At 37.6% G+C, this 8,122-nt stretch overlaps 1 pseudogene across 1 annotated transcript; it reads left to right on the forward strand.

The window, feature by feature from the left end:
- The first annotated feature begins 2,830 nt into the window (after positions 1 to 2,830).
- Positions 2,831 to 3,944, forward strand: LOC114690947 (annotated as a pseudogene). Its single transcript, XR_003734156.2, has one exon. The product of XR_003734156.2 is annotated as a nucleophosmin-like (transcript).
- Positions 3,945 to 8,122: the final 4,178 nt, after the last annotated feature.

Consider the following 8,122-nt stretch of genomic DNA (forward strand, 5'->3'; position numbering starts at 1 on the left):
GAGAGAATGATGACTACAGTGGGACAGTGTCATCTAAACACACAAGGGAAGCTGTACATATCGCCTCACAACCATTGTGACAACTAATACGGACACGTAAAAGCTTAAGCCAGGCAAAATCCCCCAGCAGGAAGAGGGGCAGTAGGTACTACTGAAGATAGAACAGCAGTTGATAGTTGCTGGGAGGGGGATAGTCAGGAATTTTTAAGGATGTGGCCCCCAGTGGCTGGTCTATGCTCCAGAGGAAGTCCACAAATCCAAGAGTGTATGCATAGAACCAACTGCACTTGATGGCTTTTAAAGGTGGGGAGACAAAAAGTTGGGTGGGTTAGGTAAAGGGGGCTCAATTTGAGGAGGGATGAGAAGTGGCAAATGAGATCAAAAGATATCGTACAAAATCCTCAACTAATAAAAACCTGTGGCAGGGGTGATTATCCCAACTGGTTTATATACAGCATTTCTTTCCAAACAACCTTGAGAGAATAATAGTGGGAAATAGAAATCTCATTTGAGAATCAGGATTCAGAGCAAAGTTATCCTTTTAACTACCATGGCAGCTCTACCTGAAATGGCATTTTACATTTAGCAAACATTTTACAAGCCCTGTCCCCCGTGCTTCCCACATCTCCACCAACAAAAACTTAGGAAGGTCCTTCTCTCATTCACAAGAGAGTAAAGAACTTCCTCTGGGCCAAGAAGCCAAAAGGCATATTTATCCAGATCATTTCCTTCCTCTGAGTGATGCTGCTGAGCCCCATCAGAGCTCCCTAGAAACTCCAGCCTTGCCCGCTGCGCTTTTCATGACGGCTGAGAGCCATAGCTGCTCTCCAAGTCTCTTGTCCTTGTTTAAGCTTGGCCAAATCCAAGAAGAAACAATTAAGAATAATGATTACTTGAATGCCTTGGCTTCTCAGCAGGTAAAAATGATGTATGTAAATAATGCATATAATACATTAATATAATATCTTCCTGTCTTTCTAGTGGGGATTTATTGAATAAATTAATACTCTTTAACTTTCGTTCAGTCTTCCTGGCATTTAGAAATTTGTCATTTCTGTTAATTGTCATTATAACAGTAATAAAAGTAAAATATAAGATGAAAATGTATTGTAGAAAATAATATTCAGTGCTTTTGTAAAAATTTATGTCAGATTTTATATTAACTCAAAATGATCACATCTAATTTCCTGCTTATTAGATATATGTTTGATACCGTTTCCTTTATCAATCATAGAACGTAGTAAAGAAAACTATGAACTGAAAGAAGAAACAAACAGGATTTTCATTTGAATTTAGTATTTATATAAGAAGGATTACAGAATGCTAAAGTAACATTGAGAACATTTTTTCACCTAATTTAATTTTTACAGAAAGTTACTTTAGAAAATATAACTTATAATAGTTCACTTAAGTAGTTGCTTTTTTCTTTGAGTATACATTGGTGCTCTTAAATATTACATCTAAGTAAAATGAAAATGTTGTTCAATGTTGAAACAGAGCAAATTGACTTAAACACGAACATTTTTATTTCTTTAAAAGCAAAATATGAGTATTTTTAAATAGAGCCCCATAGTCATTCAAATTGTGTGTCAATGCACTTAGCTTCCCATATTCATTATAACTACACTGTAAAATTTTGTACAGTCGATTTGAAAAGAAAATCCAAGTATTTGCACAACTATGGATCAATTATCTACTAAAGCTTAGAACAGCAATATAAAAGTGATAGCAGCAACACCAATAACATTAAGTTAAGATTTACTCAGTGCTAGATTGTATGTTAATTAATCACCATGACTCCACTGGGAACTTACTTGTATATATATATATTGCCACCGCTGTTATCGGTGTGACTAAAAATGAGAAAACTGTTACCTCTGGGGTTTTGTATAGAAACTCATGCAGCCAGCTAGAAATTTCATTCTCACAAGCCTGACCTGAAAAGAAAAACTCCAACCTTGATTTAAATTTCTTTGTTGGTGTGGGAGCCAGAGAAGTCAGAGACACCACAAGAAAATCCACAGATTCAACTAACCTGGGCTCACAGAGACTGAACTGCAACCAGAAAGCAAGATTGTGTGGGACTGACCTAGGCCCTCTGCACATACGTTACAGTTGTGTAGCTTGGTCTTCTTGTGAGATTCCTAGCAGTGGGAGCAGGGACTATCTCTGACTCTGTGACATGTTTCAGGGACCTTTTCCTCCTACTGGGTTGCCTCGTCCAGGCTCAGTAAAAGAGGAGGTACCTAGTCTTAATGCAATTTGATATGCCATGACTGGTTGATATACATGGGAGGCCTGCCCTTTTCTGAGGAGGATGGGGGAGGAAGAAGGAAGGTTGTAGGGAGGTACTTGGAGGAGTGAGTGGAGGGAGAGAGGGAAAACTGTGATCAGGCTGGCAAAAGTTAATTAATTAATTAATTAATTAATGAAATTTCTTTGTTGGTATTCCCTATTCTATCCAAGCACATCAATTTGCCAGGGAAGTTTTAGGATTCAGCAGATCTGAAATAATTTCAAAATAGAGTGCCTTGAGAGGATGTAATATCAAAAAAAGAGGGACTCTAAATTAAAGTCATATACTAGAGTTTCTCTGGAGCTGCCTTACAGTGGGAGAACTTGCCAGGCACCTGGACATCTGTAACATGCTCCAGCGGTAATATTAAAGATAATATATGTGAAAAGGTCCTCTATCAAGTGAGAGAGGTGACTTTTTATAATGTAATTTTCATGATTTATGTGAGTGTGTTTTAATGCACTTACAAAAGCTTTGTGAATATGTTCCTACTACCAGCAAAGAATATCTACGTTAGAATCAAATGAGTGCCTGGCGTAATTCCGTCCTGCGTGTCTGTTCTGCGGAACAGTGGGCAGTTCCCTCCGTCCGACTTCTCTCACACCGAAGTGCGCGCCTCCACCTCATGGAAGACTCGATGGACATGGACATGAGCCCTCTCAGGCCTCAGAACTACCTTTTCGGTTGTGAACTAAAAGCTGACAAGGATTATCACTTTAAGGTGGATAATGATGAGAATGAGCACCAGTTATCACTAAGAACGGTTAGTTTAGGGGCAGGGGCAAAAGACGAATTGCACATCGTAGAGGCAGAAGCAATGAACTATGAAGGCAGTCCAATTAAAGTAACACTGGCAACTTTGAAAATGTCTGTACAACCAACAGTTTCTCTTGGGGGCTTTGAAATTACACCACCTGTGGTCTTAAGGTTGAAGTGTGGTTCAGGGCCTGTGCACATCAGTGGACAGCACCTAGTAGCTGTAGAGGAAGATGCAGAGTCAGAAGATGAAGATGAGGAGGATGTAAAACTTTTAAGTATGTCTGGAAAACGATCTGCTCCTGGAGGTGGTAACAAGGTTCCACAGAAAAAAGTAAAACTTGACGAGGATGATGAGGATGACGACGAAGATGATGAGGATGATGAAGATGATGATGATGATGATTTTGATGATGAGGAAGCTGAAGAAAAAGTTCCAGTGAAGAAATCTGTACGAGATACCCCAGCCAAAAATGCACAAAAATCAAACCAAAATGGAAAAGACTTAAAACCATCAACACCAAGATCAAAGGGTCAAGAGTCTTTCAAAAAACAGGAAAAGACTCCTAAAACACCAAAAGGACCTAGTTCTGTAGAAGACATTAAGGCAAAAATGCAAGCAAGTATAGAAAAAGGTGGTTCTCTTCCCAAAGTGGAAGCCAAGTTCATTAATTATGTGAAGAATTGCTTCCGGATGACTGACCAGGAGGCTATTCAAGATCTCTGGCAGTGGAGGAAGTCTCTTTAAGAAAATGGTTTAAACAGTTTGAAATAATTCCGTCTTACTTAATTTCTGTAACAGTTGATATATCTGGCTGTCCTTTTTATAATGCAAAGTGAGAACTTTCCCTACTGTGTTTGATAAATGTTGTCCAGGTTCCATTGCCAAGAATGTGTTGTCTAAAATGCCTGTTTAGGTTTCAAGGATGGAACTCCACCCTTTACTTGGTTTTAAGTATGTATGGAATGTTATGATAGGACATAGTAATATAGTGGTGGTCAGATGTGGAAATGGTAGGGAGACAAATATACATGTGAAATAAACTCAGTATTTTAATAAAGTAAAAAAAAAAAAAAGAATCAAATGAGTGTGTGTTTATTGGTGTATGTCCTCAACAGTCTTTATCTTTTTTATATTTCATGCTCTCTAAAGGTCTGATATTTGTACCTTAAGTTATATTTCAATAAAAATAGGAAAGCATATTATTTAATGAAATTCAATCTTAATTTTATGAAGTAAAAAGTAACACCATTAGAAAACCCTGCCTGATACATAGCAGAAATAAAAAATGTGATTAATACACCACAAACACATCTTCTATGTTGTATTTCACAGGCTATATTTAGCCTAAGTAGTATAATCTTGAACTTGTCTCTTAGGAAGAAGTAACCAAATAATAGTAAACTAAATGATTATGGTTATTATGAGGAATAAAGAATGATTTGCACACATGAAAGATGAAACTATGACATCAAATAGTTCTGAATGAATCTCAGTTCAACTGAGAGGCCAAATGAATCTGAGAAAGTGAAAATTAAATAATTAAGTTAATCTACAATCACTATGATACCACCTAAAACCTACTACCACAGAACTAGTAGGCTAACGAAGAGTACATTACAATATATTATCTAATGTGAATGCTGGCAGTTTTAAAACAGGAAGCAGAAGGCTATGGTCCAATGACCATTGTGTCTAAGAAGATCTATGACAAAGAAAAAATCAAGATGGCTGAAGGTACCTTGGGAACCTTGATGCACATGGACTGATTTGGTTCCTAGTTATTTTAAACAAAGAAAAACCTGTGGTTGATATATTGTGCACCCCAATAAATTTATCTGGGGGTCAGAGAACAGAATAGCCACAATGTTAAACCTAGAGGTTAGGCAGTGGTAGCACATGCCTTTAATCCTAGCATTCCAGAGGCATATCTCTGTAAATTCAAAGCCATACTGGAAACAGCCAGGCATGGTGACTCACACCTTTAATCCCAGGAAGTAATGGCAGAAAAGAAAGGTATATAAGGCATGAGGACCAGGAACTAGAGCTGGTTAAGCTTTCAGACTGTGAGTAGTAGTTCAGCTGAGATCCATTTGGATGAGGACTCAGTCTGAGGAAACAGGATCAGCTGAGGAATTGGTGAGGCGAGGTGGCTGTGGCTTGTTCTGCTTCTCTGATCTTTCAGATTCACCCTAATACCTGGCATCAAGTTTGATTTTGCATCTAAAACTGATGTGGGGTTGAAGGAGGAGGACATTTGCTATAATAAAGGGAACAACAAACCAAGAAGACATCACAATCCTAATAAACATGTATGCACAAAATCTGATGCACAAAATTAAATAATATGCACACCTAAAATTTTCATTTCAGTTGAATAGTGTTCTATAGAAACATGTATCAGGTTTTCATTATCTATGCATCAGTTGAAGGACAAGGTTGTTCCTATTTATTAGCTTTTATGAATTGAGCAACAATGAGCATGGCTGAGTAAGTATCTAGCAAGCAGGATATCAAGTCCTTTAGGATATGCCAAAGGGTGGTATAGCTGGGTCATATGGTAGATTTATTTTCACCTTTTAATAATTCTCCACACCGGTTTCCAGAGTGGCTATACCAGTTTGCAATCCCACCAACACTGAATAAGGGTTCCCATTTTCCCACATTCTTACCACTGTTTATTGCCATTTGTTTTATTGATCTTAGCCATTTTAACTGGAATAAGATGGTTGTTTTAATTTACATTATGCTAATTGCTAAGGATGATGAACTAATTTTGAGGTATTTCTTAGCTGTGGTGATATTTTATTTGTGTTGAAATATGGTGATATTTTATTTGTGCTTTAATAAATAAAGCTTGCCTGGAGATCAGAGGAAAAAAACAAGCCATTATAAGTAAACACAAAAGTCATGCAATGTTAGCACATGCCTTTAATCCTATCCCTTGGCAGGCAGGGATCTGTTTGGATCTCTGTGAGTTCAAGGCCACACTGTAAACAGAGCCAGGTGTGGTGGCACATGCCTTAAATTCCATCACTAGTTAATCATGGAGGTCTGGAAGTCTGTACAGACAGACAGGAAGTAACAGAGCTTGGCAGGAAGAGGAAGAGGAACAGCCATGAGCTAACCTCACCCCACCAACTCTCAGTCTTTAACCCCTATATTTGGCTCCATTTTTTTTTATTTAATAAGACCATTTAGCAATTCATCTACATTTAGCCATTTTTATTTTTTCTATGAGAACTCTTCATTTAGAGTCCTGGCCCATTTTTCAATTGGGTAATTAGTGTCCTTAAATCAGTTTTGTGAGTTCTTTGAATATTCTGGATATTAGTCATCTGTCAGATGTGTAGCTATCATAGATTTCCTCCCACTCTGTGGGTTTCCTCTTCACTCAATTTATTGTTTCATTTGCTGTGCAGAAGCTTTTTAGTTTCATGAGGCCCACTTACAAATTGTTGGCCTTAATTCCTGGGCAAATAGAGTCCTCTTCAGTCCTATTCAGAGCTCCCACATCTGTATCTTGTAGGTCATTGCCTATGTTTTCTTCTAATAGTTTCAGCATCTCAGGTTTCACACTGAGGTCCTTGAATCATTTGGAGTCAATTTTTATACAGGGTGTTATACACTGGTCTAATTTCACTCTTCTCCATGGGGACATTCACTTATTTTCCTAGAGACACTTCATTAACATGCTATGTTTTTCTCCAGTGTCAGATTTTGGTAACTTTGTCTAATATCAGATGGCTGTAGTTACATGTACAAATGTTTGGGTCTTCTGTTTTGTTCTATTGGTCTATGTTTTTGTTTTTCTGCCAGAATCATACTGTTTTTATTACTATAGCTCTGTGATATATCCTGAAATTTGGAATGACAATCTGTCCAGAATTGTTCTTTTTGTTCAGGGTTACTTCATCTATCCAGGGTCTTTTGTGGTCCCATAAGAATTTTATGATTTGTTTTTATCTATTTCTGTGAAGAATGACATGGGAATTATAATTAGAATCCAATCAAATCATTAAATTCATTTGGTAAACTGTACATTATCATAATATGTCTACTAATCTATAAGCATGAGAGGTCTTTCCATGTTCTAGTGTCTCTCAATTTCTTTTGTCAGAGTTGTAAAGTTTTCTTTATGAAGGTCCTTCCATCTGCTTAGTTAGGCTTGTTTGGGGGATACATTACTTCCTTTTAAAAGAACCTATTTCTGGTCTTGACTCTGGTATTTTTAGCTAGTATTCTCACCTGAACAGGTATGTCTTACTTTAGATTTGGGATTTTTTTTTCTGTGATTTTGTTGAAAATATATTCTGTGCCTTTGATCTGGGTTTCTTTTTTCCTGTATACCTATTATTCATAGATTTTGTCTTTTTATAGTGTCCCATATTTCTTGTACATTTTGTTCCTGGGATTTTTTAGATCTAAGATTATGTTTGACTAAGTGATCTATTTCCTATGCCTTGTCTTTGAGTCCATATGTTCTTTCTTCTGGTTAATTCAACTTTTAGTGAGAATTTCCTCTAAGCTCTTTCTTGGATTTCCTAAGTTTTTTATTTCTGGTTTTATTTCATTTTTGCTTTTCTTCCGAAATTCTGTCTCTTTTTTTAATTCTATTTTTTTCATTTCTTGGGTAATTTTAATTTAATTGTAGTGTGTGTGTGTGTGTGTGTGTGTGTGTGTGTGTGTGTGTGTGTGTTCTAAGTCATCATTCAAGGATTTGTTCCTGTCCTCTTTGATTTCTTTGACCATGTTTATAATTGCTGTTTGGGAAAACAATGTCCTATGCATTAACTAAGTTGCTTTTCTGAAAGAGTAATGGGGGATGTTAATTTCCTGACTACTACAGCCGGGAAGGGGAAGGGTCAGCTCACTAGCCTGCTGCAGGTGGTGAGGGGTAAAAAGGGGAAGGCACCTCACCCAAGCTACCACATGGCAGATGAGGAGGGCAGACCAGCTCTCCCATTCTCATGTCCTCAGGACCAGCCCACAAATGCCCCTGTGAACAGAAGCAGCTCTATTGTGCTGCCCAGGTGAGGTGCAGGACTCATCTTCCTGAGTGCTGAAGT

The sequence above is a fragment of the Peromyscus leucopus genome, chromosome 7 (assembly GCF_004664715.2).
Source record: "Peromyscus leucopus breed LL Stock chromosome 7, UCI_PerLeu_2.1, whole genome shotgun sequence".
Classification (NCBI taxonomy): Eukaryota; Metazoa; Chordata; class Mammalia; order Rodentia; family Cricetidae; genus Peromyscus; species Peromyscus leucopus.